Below are 16613 nucleotides of genomic sequence, written 5' to 3'. Positions count from 1 at the left end.
GGGGGGGGTGCTGACGTGAGGACCCAGCATGGGGGGTGGGAGGGTGTGAAGCAGCGGGGGTGAGGTGCTAGCGTGAGGGCCATGCATAGCGGGACCGTGGCAGGGGTGCCAATGTAAGGACCTGGGGTGGGAAGTGGGGGTTGCCGACATGAGGACCCGGCGTATGGAGGCGTGTGGGAAGGACAGGGGGTGCAGAGGTGAGGACCGGTGAGGGGCCCTGTGGGAAGAGGGGTGAGTGCAGGCGTGGGGGGAAGGTGGAAAGCCTGGGGGGCGCGGGGGCGAGACCGAGGCCAACATTTCCAGCATTCAGGTGCCTGACTTGACAGGCCTCAAAGGGCACCAATTTCCAGGGGGTGGTGGCAGGGGGGCAGTGCTGTCTGAAAATCAGCCCTCCTTTGAGACAGTCACCCGGGGAGATAACCGAGGTAACCGAGACTTGGGCCTCAGCTCCCCCCAGGCCCAGAACAGCTCCTAACCCCTGGCCCGTCCTGCCTCTCCGTTGAATTGCTCCAGGAGTTAGGCAGCTCCTTTTGCAAATCCTAATCTTAGAATCCAGCTAGTTCCCTCTCTCCCCTGCTTGGAGTCACTCCAGGGATTTCACCCAGAAGTAACCCATAGAGAAGAGAGACACAGGGAGCTTGGCTGCTGTGAATCGGCAGCACCGTTGATTTGATTAGCGGGATCTGCCTCACTGGTGTCAATGGGGCCACGCAAATTGATACCAGTCAGAGGACTGGCCCGTTGACGTCAGTGGAGCTGTGCTGTTTTTCTCCCGCTAAGGATCTGTTTCCATTGCACAAGCTGGGGGTACGACCCACTGATGTCAAAGGAACTGCATCCATTTACACCAGCAGGGGTTCTGGCTCGGCATGTTGCTCCGTTTTCGCCCCTGTGCGATCGGAACAAACGGGCTAATTTAAACCCCTGGTGAAACTGCATTGTGGGTGCTTAAGGTCGCGCCTTTCTCCCAGGCATAGAATCAGCAAGGTAAAACGAAAATCTACAAAAAGAAACGAAGGATCTTTGTCTAGAAGAGATAAAAGAATGGCCCCTAGGATAGAGCACAGTCCTATTCTGCCGGCTGTTGCCTGAGCTCAGAAACACCTGACACTACCGTCCCCCCCGGCAGGGATCTGTTGCACAAGTCCAGGCCCAGGGAAATCTACACAGAGGAACCCTTCCAGCCACATGGCTCAGGCCCGTGTTTGTGATCTCACTTGCTCGGTAATTTGTGACGTGCATTTCCCTGCAAGCTATTTCTTGTGCGTGATGGGTGGAAATCTTACAGCTGGCGTTCATAAAGGCAGAGAAAATTTTTGGGGTTTGGAACAACTGAACTCCTTTAGGGGCGGGCAAAGATCTTTGTTTCTCTTTGCAGCACATATGCAGCGTTGACCTCTCTTCATGCTGCAAATGCTCTGTAGACCGCATTGGTTCTGGGAAACCTGTAACCTCGTCTCTCTCCCCCACTTTTCCATGGTGATTGTAGCATCTCAAGGCCCTAGCCGAGATTTGGGGCCTGTCGTGGTAGGGGCTGCATAAACACTCAGGCTGCGTCTACTTGGCCCCTTTTCCGGAAGGGGCATGTTAATTTCAGCGATCGTAATAGGGAAATCCGCGGGGGATTTAAATATCCCCCGCGGCATTTAAATAAAAATGTCCGCCGCTTTTTTCCGGCTTTTAGAAAAGCCGGAAAAGAGCGTCTACACTGGCCCCGATCCTCCGGAAAAAGCGCCCTTTTCCGGAGGATCTTATTCCTACTTCAAAGTAGGGGGCAGAACCCAGGAGTCCTGGCTTCCAGGGAGTTTTGTTTTAAACAACTTTTGGAGCAGTTCTTTTTCAAAGAGCCCACCCCAGCCAGCCACCACCAGCCTTCCAGTCCCTTGTAGAAGTGGGGCTGGGCTTTCTCTTATCTCCGGCTCCCATCTCTCTGATTCAGCTCAGTCCTTGGAGATCCCCTTGCAGCTACTGCCTGTGAAGGGGCTGCGGCGTTTGTGCCCCGGCAGCCAGGGAAACGGAACCTCGGGGCCAGAGGGGAGGCTGTGGGTTTTCTGTGTTCGATGCCACACATACAGGTTAGCGCTGAAGAGATGGAGGGAAAAGTGCTGATTAAAGTGGTTTTGATCTTCAGAGGGACTCTGTGGTGTGGCTATCCCTTCACCACCCCTTCGCTCAGCTCATGCTCTGCTCCCAGGCCGGGACGGCCAGATGCGGTGTCAGCGCCTTTCACTGCTGTGGCTAGCAAAGGCAAAGCAAGAGCTGCAGAAATCTCTTCTTATGAGCCCAACGGGCTCCTTCCATGCTGGGTTTGTGGCTAGTGAGGCTTGGCAGTCAGTAGCCAGATTCTCCTTTGCAGGATGGTGGAGTTTCTTCTAAGGCAGGGGAGCTCTGTGGATTTGAACCTGCGCCCCCCGAAAACTGAGGCAAAGCTAGGGCCAGATCCCCAGCCCCCGTAGCTGAGATAATTTTGTTTTAGCTACCCCAGCTGAAATCGGCTGAATGTCTGAGCTGGTTTTGCTAGTGCAGAATCAGAGCCCTGTTCACCAACATAATCTTCCTCCCGGCTGCTGTTGTGGAAATCTCCTGCGTCCCTTTGCCACTTGCTGTCAAAACCGGTTCCACACCCGCCCTCGCGCCGTGCCGTTCCTTTGATGACATAACTCACCCTGTTGCACCCATGGGTCTGTGGGTGGCAAGAGATGGTTTCCTGAAGCCGTCGGAAGCAGCAGTTCTAAGCAGAAAGCACCTTCATTACCCGTGGGCAGCTTTTCTGACCCTGCTCCTCTGGGACCAGCTTACCCTTGCGTTCTCAGGACGAGGGAATCTCGTCTCCTTTGGAAAAAGGACAGGAATGGACATGTGCTTGGAAGGAACTCACTTCTCTGTGTCTGTGGGCCCCCAAGGCCAGACAGGGGAGTAGGGGAGCTGCAGTGGGAATAGCAGGTTCTGTTTCTGGGCCCGCTGCTCTCTGGCTTTGAGACAGTGGCGAGGTGGCTTTCCTGCGGCCATTTCACCACCGAAGTGACACCAGGCTTCCCAGGGACAAGCGGGGAGGGGGCGCCTTACCCAATATTATTCAGGGGCCTTGCCTCCAAATTGCAGCGTGTGGATCCAGGCCCTGTGAGGGGGCGGGTACCCCCCATTAAGCTGTATCCTTCCATCTGCGGAGGCTCTTCACCAGCTGCTATCTATTCTGATTTGTGCCTGGCCTTCCCGTGACCACCCGCTCCTCAGGTGAGCAGCCCGAAGCCGGAGCCTGCTGGGGGTCAAAGGTGGGGAGCACCCCAACGAGCATCCTGCAGTTGACTCTCTCTGGGGCTTTGGCCAATCCCTTCCTCAGACTTCCAGGCTTTTAGACGTTCCCAGCAATTTCCAAGAGCTTGACCCCCAGCAGCTTCCAAGGAGAATGCCAGAAGCTGAGGTGCACTGGGCAAAGGGGCGGCCAGAAAAACGGCCTTAATGTTCCGATTTTTTCTTCCCCCTAATCTTCTGGTGTGTGCTGTGTACCCCTTGGCAAAGCGCATGTGCCGGTGTCCTAGAATCAGAACAGCAGAACTGGAAGGGGCCTTGAGAGGTCATCACGGCAGGGCCAAGCACCATCTAGAACAGAGCCCCGGGCCTTATGTTCCCCACCCTAGATCTAGAATGATCATCCCTGATAGATGCCTATCTAACCTGCTCTTTCATATTTGCAGTGATGGAGAGTCTACAACCTCCCTAGGCAATTTAGGTTTTTTCCACAACCCGTCAGTTTGCAACTTCCCTTGCTGCAGTTTAAGCCCATTGCTTCTTACCCTAGGGGTCAAGGAGAACAATTTTTCTCCCTCCTCCTTCTAACACCCTTTTAGGTACTTGAAAACTGCTCTCATGTCCCCCCTCTCAGTCTTCTCTTTTCCATACTAAACAAACCCAATTCTTTCAGTCTTCCCTCATAGCTCATGTTTTCTAGACCTTTCATTATTTTCGTTGCTCTGCACTGGACCTTCTCCAGTTTTTCCACATCTTTCTTGAAATGCGGTGCCCGGAACGGGACACAATACTCCAAGTGAGGCCTAATCAGCTCAGAGTAGAGCGGAAGAATGACTTCTCGTGTCTTACTCACAACACTCCTGTGAATGCCTCCCAGCATCATGTTTGCTTTTTTTGTAAGAGTCTCACATTGTTGACTCAGAACCATAGACATAAAATCAACCCACCAAGCAAATGGATCGAAATGTTTATTCGGTGTCTCGACAGCACCTCACATGATGTGATCCTGTTCTGTGGGTAGGTCTCTGAGATGCTACTGTAATACACCTAAGAAATAATAATGTGCCACACTGAGCACAATGAGACCCTGGTCTATAATTGGGGTTCCCAAGAGCTACCAGAGTACAGATATGAGAAAAACTAGCTTGTCAGTTTCTGCCAGAGTTGTTGACTCGAGTCGCATGACTTGAACTCGAGTCCGACTTACGTCGCATAGGTGACTCGACTTGAGACTAGACTCGGGTTCATTGTTTATGACTTGAGACTCAACTTGAGACTTGCTAATTTTGTTAAATTGACTTGGTGAAAAAATTGTCCGAAAATGCCGATATTGATGGCTTGTACAAAAGTGACTTGACATTTTTTTAAATTAAGACTCGAGACTCGACTTGAGACTTGAACTGTAGTGACTTGAGACTCGACTTGGACTTGATAATGACAATTTGAAGACAACACTGGTTTCTGCTCCCTTCTATTTACCACTCCATCCTATTACTCACCCGGTATGTCTACTGGGCTTTCAGACAGTTCTATGCACCACTTCACTCTTCTTTAAAAACAGCTCCAATTATTAACTGTCGGATCTAGTATTCTGTGTGTGTTTTTAGAGCTGATGAATTGAAAAATAAAAAGGTCCAAATCCCACTCTTCAGTTACAGACCTGGATTTGGTTTTCCCTAGCTGCAATGGTTTTCATGAGCTCTGTGAATTTGCAATAGGAAATTTCAGGCCCTTTTTTCTTTCTAAGAAAGAGCTTTTTGAGAAACGGAGGGCCAAATCCTTAGCTGGAGTAGGTCAGTGCAATCCATTGGAATCAAGGTAACAACCCACTTTATACACACGGAGGATTGGACCCAAACCCTTTGCTTCAAAATGTGTTGGGGTTTTTTTTTAATTCATATTTTGTGTTACCGAGGGGAAAAAAGATTATTGCGACTCATAATATTGTGTACTGGGTACTTGTATAGTTTCAATAGACTCGCTTTGAAGTTTTACTTGTTGCATGTGTAGAAAATGAGGAGACACAGAAACGATTTAAATCACCACTTTAATCACAATTTAAATCAGCAAATAGGAAACCTCATCTTCAATCATTTGGTTTGATTGTGCTTTGCGTTTGTCCTTTTCAGTTACTTTATAAAAAAAAGATTCTCATTGGTTAGTAGCAATTAAAACATATTGCTTTGCAACTAAATATGGGCTTTGCACTAAATGTAGTGCTCCTTTTAGCTAACCAGGAAGCTGCGATCTATCTAAACACATTTAAGCAATTTATAGCATTTATTTTTCAGATTCTTAATTTCTCATTTTGTTAGAAAATGGTGAAAGATGCATTTCTCATTTACGAAATATATTTAATTTTTTTTATTTGTGATTTGTGTCAAGGTGTATTTGGATGGAATTTGCAATTCAAACAAAAATACATAAAAACAGCGTTTTTAATTTTTTTAATTAGTTGAATAAAAATATCTTAAATATGCTGTATTCATAAGAAACAAAAATAAATGAATCAAAACATGTTTTGTATTTAATACTAACTGATTTTCCTGGAAGATTTTAGAACTAATAGAGTTCATCCTCTCACATCTAGTTTTTATTCATAGATTGGAAAAGAGGAAACAAGTTTTCCCCCTTTGTCAGCTGCCAGTTGGTTTCTTAATTTTGAATGAACTGAACATGGAATTAGTTGAATAAATTGAATTGATTAAAGTATTCCCTCTGCCTATGTGGAACGCATGGTTGCTGACCAAAACTAGTTTAGAACTACTTGAAACTCTGGTTTCAAGTGCTTAGTTGGTGACTTCCACAAGTTCAGTGGTTTGACTTTAATATCTGGCAGCAAACATGCTGCCTACTGCTTAATGTTATTTTTTGCATTTCATTTAAATGATGTTAATAGATTATAATGAGCACAGGTATTAACATAGGTTGTCCATGTCAAATTTATTTTAAAATAATTTACTTTTAAAAAATATACGTGACTTTAATTTCGGTTAAAAAAAAATTTTTTTTTTAAGTCATTGATTTTTTTTCCAGCCTGAGAGGCATGTAGAACTGGAAATCTGTACCTTTCGGCTCTGATTCTGCCTAACACCGAGTGCCTTTAACTGCCACTGAAGACATTTTACAATCTTTATAATTATGTGATGGCACAAACCCAAGTCCCATTGTCCTAAATGCTCTACCGAGACAGAACACAAAGATGTTATGAGTTTTGAGGAACCCGTCATGCTGTGAGGCCTTGCCACACATTTTCTACCAGGGTATTGTAGTGTTTGTGGTGTGGTTTAGTGTGCGTGTAACCCAAGAAGTAGATACAAATATTGGCTTCCCGCAGCTGAATTCTGTCTTAGCTCTATTAGAATTTCCACTGATCTAAGAATTCAACGCTGCTAGGATAACCAGTTCCCAGACTGTATCTTCTTTGTGGTGGTGTTTTCTCTTAATGTTATGAATCCTAGTGCAATACAGAGATGTGATTAAACTAGTTTGCCGTGCCCGGAATCAGAGTGTTCTGTAGTGAAAGCAACTGTAATGATGTTGTTTGAAGTGATTTGCGAAAGTGATTTCATCTCCTGTGATCAGTTAACGCAAATCTATTCCATTCTTGGGCAAAATATAGTTTCCTTGTCAGTGATACTCAAGGCTCTTATTTCAGTCATTCAGAATATACAGAAAGTGTATTCACCGGGAGAGAGTTTTGAAGGGAAGCAATAAACGAATACATACAAAGAAAAGAATAAAGGGTTGGTAGCAAGGGCTGAGGTTTCGGAGGGTATATTGACGTGTTGCATTCTTAAATCCGAAACTGTTTTGTAAAATACATCTCTCTTCCTTTCTCACATTTCAATTAGTGGTGCTGTATTCAGATAAATAATGGCCCTTCCGAAAGCCTTTCAGTTTTCGGAGTGGGACAAAAAGGAGGGGGTTCGTAGCAGTAAGTGGAATTTTATTGTCTCTTTAATCTAAGAGCATTTTTGGGGGTAAAATTTCATCTCCAACTTCGTGTATATTTCTAATAAGATCCAGAGGGACTCCATTTTACCGTAGAAACCCGGTTCGAATCAGACAAGGTATGAATGGGATGAATTTGGGCTACGGAAGATTTTGCAAGGAACAGTTCTGCAAGCTGTCTGTCTGTCTATCTGTCACAGTGATTGGGGCCTGCCTCTCGGCTAAAACAGGACAGTTCCACACCAGAATCTAAATGTGCTTTGGGCTTGCAGCCAAATTTATTTTTGATGCATGATGTTTGCCTCTGCATACTGAGAATAGTGATACTCTCCCCTGCTTTCTAAAATGCTTTGAGAGCTAGGTAAGAGTAAGGGATTAGTTATTTCTATGTTACACGGAGAAGACATGATGTAACTTGTGGAATCCACTGGGATCTAGTGAAACAATTGAAGGTCAGGTGATCAAGTGATTTTGAAGATTGGTTAGATCTGGTGATTTAGAAGGGGAAGTAAAATCCCCGGTTGCTGCCAGGGTTATAGTGTAAGAATAATGAGTAGAGCTACAAGAATGGTTTGAACTCTGGAAAACTTGCCTTCGAGAGAGAGCAGTGTTCCCTGTAAGCGAAGTGCTTGGGCAGCCACCCAGGATAGATTCAAAAGCCACTTAGCCGATTAGCAGAGCATTCACAGCTGGCAGCATGTGTTTCTACTCATGGCGAACATTTGCCATTCCTCAGTGCACAGGACAAAATTTATTCCTCACATGGATGGAAAAAATTAGAGGGAACATTAAGAGAAAGAGACGAAAGAAGCTCAGTCTTATTTCATTTATCCAAAGGAAAGCTAACAGGTATCTTGATCACAGCCAACCTGGGGAAGCGATTACTAATTGTATGTGATCCTTTAATTTAGCAGAATGAAATCCAGTGTCTGGAAACTGAAGCTAGACCAAATTCAAACTAGAAATGAACGTACGTTTTTAGCAGGGAGGGTGACTTAACCGGTGAGACAATTTACCAAGGGTTGTGGTGGATTCTTTATCTGGTGAAAATTCTCACATTGAGAACTGGACGCATTTCTCAAAGATAAGCTCCAACTCACCCAGAAGTGGTGCAAAAGCTCAGATTAGAATAGATGATCAAAATGGTCCTTTTTGACCATAAATCTATGAAGGTTAGCTTCCGCAACCTGATCTATGACTGGGGGAATCTGCATGGCCAGGATCTCTGGCAGAATTATAGTTTTCAATGATGGTGGAAGGATGGAAGGTTAAGGGGTTTGAGCATAGATTGTTGATGCTTATGAATTCTGTTCGGCAACCTGGGGACCTGATCCTGAGAGGGTCTGAGCTTCCTAATCCCAATTATAGGTACTCAGACGCTCTAGTGATTGCTCACTCCAAGTAACTAGAAAGCGAGAGAGAACAAATCAAGTCATTGATTAATAAAAGAGACAAATTAACTTTCTTTGATTGAGATGGGTTCTGGAGAATGCTGCATTCTTACCCTGATTTCTCTGCCTAGCCATTGGTAATTTACTTATTTTGAAATTGACGAAGGCCAGAATTTTTCAAAAGACCTCCCCCCCTTTCCCCTCTGCCGCATGTAATTATTATTATTTATTTCAATTTAAACCACAATTTTAAAAAAGTACCCAGGCAAAATGGCTCTACAATTAATTAGTCACAGCTGCAAATGATTCCCACCTCGAAGCAAAATAAAACAAGCTTCAGGCACCAAAAATATTTAGACAGCAAACTAAGTGAATAGATCTTCAAACAAGGTCACAGCGGCGGGTACTGAGCTCATGAAAATCTGGTTTTGTATGTCATAACTTTTTGGGTTTCTTTTTTTAGCATCTGATTCAATCCATTACTGAAATAAACCTCTGATCTTGGTCAATTCATCTCTTGCTTTAACTGACTGAAAATGTTTGTGTGTGTTAAAAATCCCAAAATTAATAAGATGGAACAAATAAGACTTACAATCTTTTCGCTTCTTTCCAAGAAGTATTTCGAAACTGTCTCAGTTGGAAACTTTTGGGACAATACAATTAGGTTTTGGACAGTACAAAAATATCCCGAATGTATATCTCACTCTCTTGCCATTTAATAGCACAACAGAATGCAAAAAGTTGCCTTTGTTAATAAAAACCAATTGGAATGTTGCTGTTTCACAAAATATTTGAGAGTCTGTTAGTGGGGAGAGTGGTGCTTTATAAAGAATAATTAAGTCCTACTCAAATCCAGCTGGTATCAATGCTAAACATCTTTTTAATTAGTGTAGTGCTTAATGTAAATTTTAAAAAAATGTTTGCGATGCAAAATAAAAGGAAATACCCAGAGAAAATTAGATCCCTAAATATGCAGGTAATTTAACAGTAGTGATGCATTTTTGTGTGAATTAGAATATGTTGATTATTTAAAACTTTAAGAATTAAGCAGATTCTTATCCTGTGCACAGTTATGAAGCAATTGCTTTAGTTAGCATAAAATGACTTCTTAAATCGAATGAATTTGACTTGATAGCATCATTTTCGTGTGTTAATTAAACACCATATCATGGTGGTTTAGCAAGATATACATCTGTCGGCTTTTTGGTCCTCCGTTGTGTTCAAACATCGGTTTACTTAACATCAATCGCTTTTTGATTATACAAGATTATGAACTGTTTGATAATGAAGTTTCAGAGTCAAACTGAAGCGATTCTTAGACCCTTTGAGCAACGGCTGTGGAAAAACAACACGATCTATCAATTATTATGAGTTATATAAATCTTTCTTGCGTATATGGTCGTTTTAAAACTTCTTAAGGCCACGTTCTTAGCTGATGTGATTTCAGCCTCGCTTTAGTGACTCCGGGATCTAGGGTTCCCAGATGGTTTCAACAAAAATACTGAGCACACTTGACATCACATCACAATCTACATTACATCTTATTTAGAAAATACCAGACATTTATATTTTCTCATTTATATTTTCTCAATTTGTTTCCCGAACAGAAAGCTCAAATATTGGACTGTCCAGTTCAAAACTGGACACCTAGCAACCCTATCAGGATCTGGCTCTTAATTTCTAGTTTGTATGGAATTTAGAGTCAGATTTTCAACAGACATGAACTCCTAGAGGTGCTGATTCTGGAAAATTGAGTCTTTATTTGGTTGCCTGAATGAGAGCTGAGGTCTTTTGGGGGAAGTCTTTCCTCTATTGTTGGTGCAGACCAAATGAGCATCTCCCCCAAAATAAATTCATGACCCTGCAGCGTTGAAACTTGAATTTAGTAAGAAAAACAGCATTATTCTACAATGCTTTTATTTGAAATAAGTAAAACATCTTCAGGTGCAAAGGTACAACCGAGACTTTTGTCAAAGTGTAATAACTATGCTGCTTCCTTTGCATGTCAAAAGAACAGAAAGGAATGGTTAAACTTTAGAGCAAGATGCTGGATTGATCAGACACACCCTAGATATATAAAAATTTCTCTGTGTCTTATATACAACAGAAAGAAAACACCGTTGGGTGCACTAATTTGCCATCTATGTTAAAAGCAGAAGCTTAAAATGTCTAATTAGCATGCTGCTTCCCTCTTTGGCAAGGTCTGTTCTTCAAAATTGTCCGAGTATAGTTGGTTGGTTTGAAGTGTGATTGATTGATTGATTTTTACTTGCGTAATACAACCCCTCGTGTGGATGCAGTTATACTATGATAAAGGCACCTTATACCAGAATCGTTTCTTCCCCCAGGTGATACAACTTTTTAGTGTGGACAAACCTTTGATATGTCATCATTTGTGTGTGACTGATATAACTATATATATAAAGAGAGAGAGAAAAAAAAAACTTGCATTGCCTGGACAAAACTGAGATAGACAACAATGGACCTATAGGTAGTATTTAGTTGATGGATGAGGAATTTTTTTTTCTGGGAGGTAATAAACAACCTGATTTTTTTTTCTACACTAGCCCAGTTTATAGAGCGGGGCAGTTGTCTCCTTAGTTGAAAATAATGACACATTAATATTCACTGTCATATGGTGCCCAATCTCCCTGTGCCCCATTATTTATCATTTCTCTGGGCTCACTATACCTCTGATGTTTGTTTTAATCTCTGTCCACCTGTCTTATCTACCTTATCTATCTGTCAGTCTCCCTACCAGTTTTAGCCTACCCCTCGTGGCCATGGAATCTGCCTGCCTTTCACCCAGCATCCATCACATATAGCTGGGTCTCCTGGTCATTTCTCCATTTTTTATCGTCGACGTTCTGCTGGTGGCTGGGTTTGGAGGGGCGGGGGGGGGGTTGGTTTTTTTTTTTATTTCAACTTTTCATGTCACAACAGTTTTATTTCAAAAGTGTCAGCCACAAAGACTTTCCAAAATAATAATGGTGATAGCTAGGCCCTCAAGGGCATCACCTATTTTAAACCAGTTCAGCCCCCATGTAGAGTCAATGTTCCCTCTAATCTTTTCCATCCATAAGAACGGCCAGAATGGGTCAGACCAGAGGATCCTGTCTGTCTTGACAGTGGCCAATGCCAGGTGCCCCAGAGGGAGAGAACAGAACAGAGAATCAAGTAAACTGCCCCCTGTTGCTCATTCCCAGCTTCTGCCAAACAGAAGCTAGGGACACCATTTCTGCCTCTCCTGGCTGATAGCTATTGATGGACCTAACCTCCATGAATGTATCTAGCTCTTTTCTGAACCCTGTTGAAGTCCTGGTCTTCAAAACATCCTCTGGCGAGGAGTTCCACAGGTTGACTGTGCGTTGCGTGAAGAAATATTTCCTTTTGTTTGTTTTAAACCCGCTACCTGTTAATTTCATTGGTTGACCCCCTAGTTCTTGTGTTATGAGAACAAGTAAATAACTTTGCCTTATTTACTTTCTCCACACCAGTCATGATTTTATAGACCTCTATCATATCCCCCCTTAGTTGTCTCTTTTCCAAGCTGAAAAGTCCCAGTCTCCAGTGGCGGTCCATCCACAGGCACGAACGAAGCAGTCGCCTAGGGCGCCAAATTAAACGGTCGTTGAGGGGTTTGGAGGTGGGGGTGCCGATCGCGCATTTTGCCTAGGACGCCAGCTGCCGGCAGCTCATCTAGGGCCGCTCCTGCCAGTCTCGTTAATCTCTCCTCATATGGCAGTTGTTCCATATCCCTAATCCTGTGCAGAATACATTTTTCTCTGTGCACCAAGGCGCGTGTGAATGTGTACCACTAGCAGAAACAAAAACCTAGCTGTAGGCATCCGGCTTAAAGACCAAAATAACAGGCTAGATTTCAGAAGCTCTCAGTACATTGGGTTTGGAAAACCTAGCTGTAAGCAGATCAGTGAGAACCGCTGGCAGCTTGTGGTTTCTCGGTCTGAATGGGAGCTGCTGTGCTTTTTGGGGGACCCCACCCCTGGGTAAGACAGGGGAAGAGGCTGCGCACAGACAAACCCACTTAATTTACTCTGGGGTTTGGGCTTAGGGATCTACTCTAAGGGTGCGTCTACACAGCATCCTAAACTCGAAATAAGATACACAATTTGCACTACACCAATTGCATATCTTATTTCGATTCTATTCGTTTTGAAATTTGGCGCATCTACACAGTGCCAAGTTTCGCAATAACACACCATTTTGAGATGTCCCTTAACCCTCGTGGAACAAGGGTTACAGGGATGGCGAAATAGCGTGCCGTTATTTCGAAAAACATTTCGAGATAACGGGCGGCTTGTGAAGACGTGGGGTAGCCATTTTGGGATCCCTCCCTTCGGCATCCCGAAATAGCCGGGCAGCATACACGTACCCTAACAGAAGCTGTTCGCTCCCCCAGTCTTTGATCTGTGGTGGTTTGAACTACAAGCGTCAGACGGAGGTAGGATTAGAACTCTGTCCCCTGATCTAACAACTTGGACCTGTAGTTTGTCCCAGAGTGAGGGACAGACCCTGGGAATCCTGACGCTCAGTCTCTCTCCACCCCACACAACCACCCTACTTTATTTTCTGTTCAAGAGTCCAAATCTGAGAGGTTCTGAGCATTCCCCAATCTTGTGGATCTGGCCCTAAACTTTTTTGCACCATGTGAGATTCCTTCCCCTATAAAGTATGTGGAGGGTGGCTATTTGGCTTTCTTTTGCTGCCCATTTTGTCTGCCTTCTTTGGCACCCAGACTCCACTTGTCTGAGATGCTGTCTCACTCTTCAAGCCTAATTAAAAAAAAAATAAAATAAAAAAATCTTTTCTAAGCTGGGGCAGGGGGTGAGAACCCAGCCCGAGACACCGCCCCCATGTCTAGACCCTGTGGGTTTGTTTTTGAAGCTGGGGCCCCCAGGCCTCAGGATCGGCTTTGTTCTGCAGACACCCAGAAAGCTGAGTAACGCCTTGGGGGCGTGAAGTGTGCCTTGACATCGGGCAAGTTCATAATCGGGTGTTTTCAGTTTGATTAATGTGGGGAAAGTGTTAACTACTCACCGTGCCCTTGTGGAGGCTCAAACCCATTCCAAAAAGACACTTTTACTCAAATAGCCCCGCTCAGGCCACACACTGAGTTATGGTTTGCCGAGCCCGAGAAGTGAAATGCCTTCTGGTGCTTCCTCAAAGGCACCTGCGAGCAATTTTGCCTTTCTGTCCGTCCTGAGAGCAGATGGAGCAGGGCAGCTACACCAGAGGAGAGATCCGCCTGAGGATTTCTAAAGCCAGTGGCCAGCGGTGCCTCGTTAGGTCACAGACAATATTCCCTCTAATTTGTTTCAACCCATGTGCGGAATAAATTTTGTGATGTGCACCAAGGCATGTGCGGATGTGCTGCTGGTGGTGGGCGCTCTGCTAATCAGCTGGGCAGCACCTGAATCTCTCCTGGGTGGCCGTGCAAGTGCTCAGCTTACAGGGAATATTAGTCACAGCCTGTCTTTTTTTTTTTTTTCTTCTGATTTCAGGGAGAAAACAGACATGATCCCTCACCCCATGCTCTGTGCTAAATAGGAGTTCTCCTGGGGAGAGCTTTTCACCAGCACATCTTAAACCTCTTTCCAAAGGAGATGAGGATCATTATCCCCTTGTTACAGATGAGGAAACTGAGGCACGAGGCAAGCAACTAGCTCACACAAGGTCACCCAGCAGTAGAGCTATGAATAGTCCCTAGATCTCCTGAACCTCAAAGTCTGTCTCTGCTGCAGTCATGCCTCTGACTACAGCACGCACAGGAACTCGTGTAGGCATAACCCCGCCAGCTGTGAGGTAGCAGGCTCCAGTGCCAACAGCAGGGAAGCTGCACGAGGCGGCGGGTGATCATGGGGGCACCCTTGAGCAGCTAGCTTATGCATCCAGGGCTTCACGGCTGCTGATTTCTGAGCTAGCTAGATCAAAGCATCCCCCGGGCTTCCTCCGCGTGCCGTGGTCGCAGCTGTGTGCGTAACGTAGCTGGCGCCTCAGTCCAGGGCTCTATCCGCTAGGCCATGCTGCCTTCCTGCTGCAGTCTCTGCACCACGCTGCAAAACGGGCTCCAGCCAGCTCTCGTTGGCATTCTCTGCCCCAGCCTCCAAGAGTTCAGTCCCCCAGGGGGTCTGGCCAGGGAGGCAGTGTGCCAGGCTGCGAGTTCCCCATGCCAGGAGGGGCACCCAAGACCTAAACCTTCCAGTGTCAGCTCACACCAGGCAGGTCGCCGCATCCTGCCTCGCATCCGGTGCTAGCACTGACTTGGGCCCTTCCCTGGTGAGTGCCCAGGCTGGTCAGGGGCGTGGTAGGTGCTTTGGCCTGTCTCCTAGCAGGGCGAGGGGGCTGCTGGCCCACCCTGGCTCCGTGCCCCAGGGGCAGCAGGCAGGGAGCCGGCCAGGGCAACAGAGGGGCGCCTGCCTTCTCTGAACTTAGCCAGGTTCTGCATTGAGGAGGCAGCCAACCGCGTCGGAGTCACCTGGCGCTCAGGCTGGCAGCTTGTTCGCGCTGGGGAGGGAGATGGAACAGGGGGTAGCTGGGGAAGAGATGGGTGTAGTGGTTAAAGCCAGGGACTGAGAGGAGAGGCAAGAGTCCTGGATCCTGACTCTCCTTCGGGGCCCTGTCTGAAGATTCTGTGCCAAGAGTGGGGAGGGGCATCTGCTGGCATAGAGGTTCACCCCCCCCCCCCGGTTCTCCCCTGGTTTTCCTCCAGGGCTGGCGAGTTCTGCTCCGTTCCGGTTTTGACGCATCTGCCTTGGCCCTGGCTCTGCGCTTTTGGTTCGTGCCGAGCGGTCGCCTGGTGTTAGCTGAGCCTCGTGTCATGCTCCCCACTGCCCCGTGCCCATGCCTCCCATGCAGCCGGGCACCCTCGGTGCCAACATTGCTAAGGCGGCGCCGCTGGAGGTGGTTGTCGTCCCGTTCCAGATTGGGGAAACTGAGGCACACGCCACCGCAGCAACTGATGCGAAGTTACGTAGCTAGTCAGGGGCAGCGCTAGGGAGAGAGCCCAGGAGACCTGAGCCCTGTAACCGTGAGACTTTTCTCCCAGTCCGGGCGGTAGAACCCAGAAGTTCTTGCTCCCAGTCCCCCTTGCTATAATCACTAGGCGCCACTACCCAATTTGTGAAAGGAACCCAGGCGCCCCGGCCCTGCCCCTTCTGCCTGATTTTGCTCTGGGCCGAGGCCAGTATTTCCACTCTTCGCACCCGACTCGTGCGGTTCACAGAGGTGTGGTTTGCAGAGGTGCTGAGCTGGGACGTCTGTGGCCTGCTTCAGCAAAGCAGGTCGCTTGGGCACCTACCACTGGGGTCTAGGAGGCTAACTTTAGCTTCCACGTGTGAAGGTGACTCTTGGTTTCCAGCAGTTAAATGTGTTCTTGACGCCATCAGCTTCTGACCTTAAATATGCCGCAGGGTCACGTAGACCAGCCGACGGGCAGTCAGGTCTCCTGGGTTCCCTTCCCAGCCCAGGGAGGGATATCGGGATCTCGAGCAGGGCCTGGGCATCTGGACTCCTGTTTTGTCGAGATGTGGCAAGTCCCTGCCATGCTCCGTGCCTCAGTTTCCCCACTGGCGCCATTCCCTCCTTTTGCCAAGTGCAGCGAGCTGAGCAGAGCCAGGGGGGCGAGAGGTTTTTTGCTGGCCCTGGCTTTGCCAGTAGGTCACTAAAGCCCCCAGAGTTCTGCCCACCACCTGAACCGTGGCCCAGCGGGGTGGAGAAGGGAAGCATGTCGCCAAAGCAGCCCTGTGATCTTATCAGACCTCCCCCTGGCGGCTTCTGCACTGACGGTTTTCTATTAATATGCAAATACACTTCTCTTTCCTGGAACTCAGTGCGGGGATCACCACAAGCCAGCCCCCCCGGCTCCAGCCACGACAGGGGTTTGGAAAGTGGGCTGGGGGGGGGGTGCGTGCTGGGGGAGGGAGGGTTGTATCAACCACCAGCTGAAGCCTGGATCCACTGGGTTCTTGTGCAGTTGATTTAAAAGCCTTGGTGGGGGTG

General features: G+C 46.7%; 1 protein-coding gene across 2 annotated transcripts in view; it reads left to right on the top strand.

The window, feature by feature from the left end:
* Window positions 1-16613, top strand: part of RORC (RAR related orphan receptor C) — a 78156-nt gene that overhangs the window by 34640 nt on the left and 26903 nt on the right. The window lies entirely within an intron of this gene.

The sequence above is a fragment of the Pelodiscus sinensis genome, chromosome 22 (genome assembly GCF_052426305.1).
Source record: "Pelodiscus sinensis isolate ZL-2025 chromosome 22, ASM5242630v1, whole genome shotgun sequence".
Taxonomy (NCBI): Eukaryota; Metazoa; Chordata; order Testudines; family Trionychidae; genus Pelodiscus; species Pelodiscus sinensis.
Note: the sequence above shows the minus strand (reverse complement) of the source record. Positions and strands in the feature narration are given on the sequence as shown.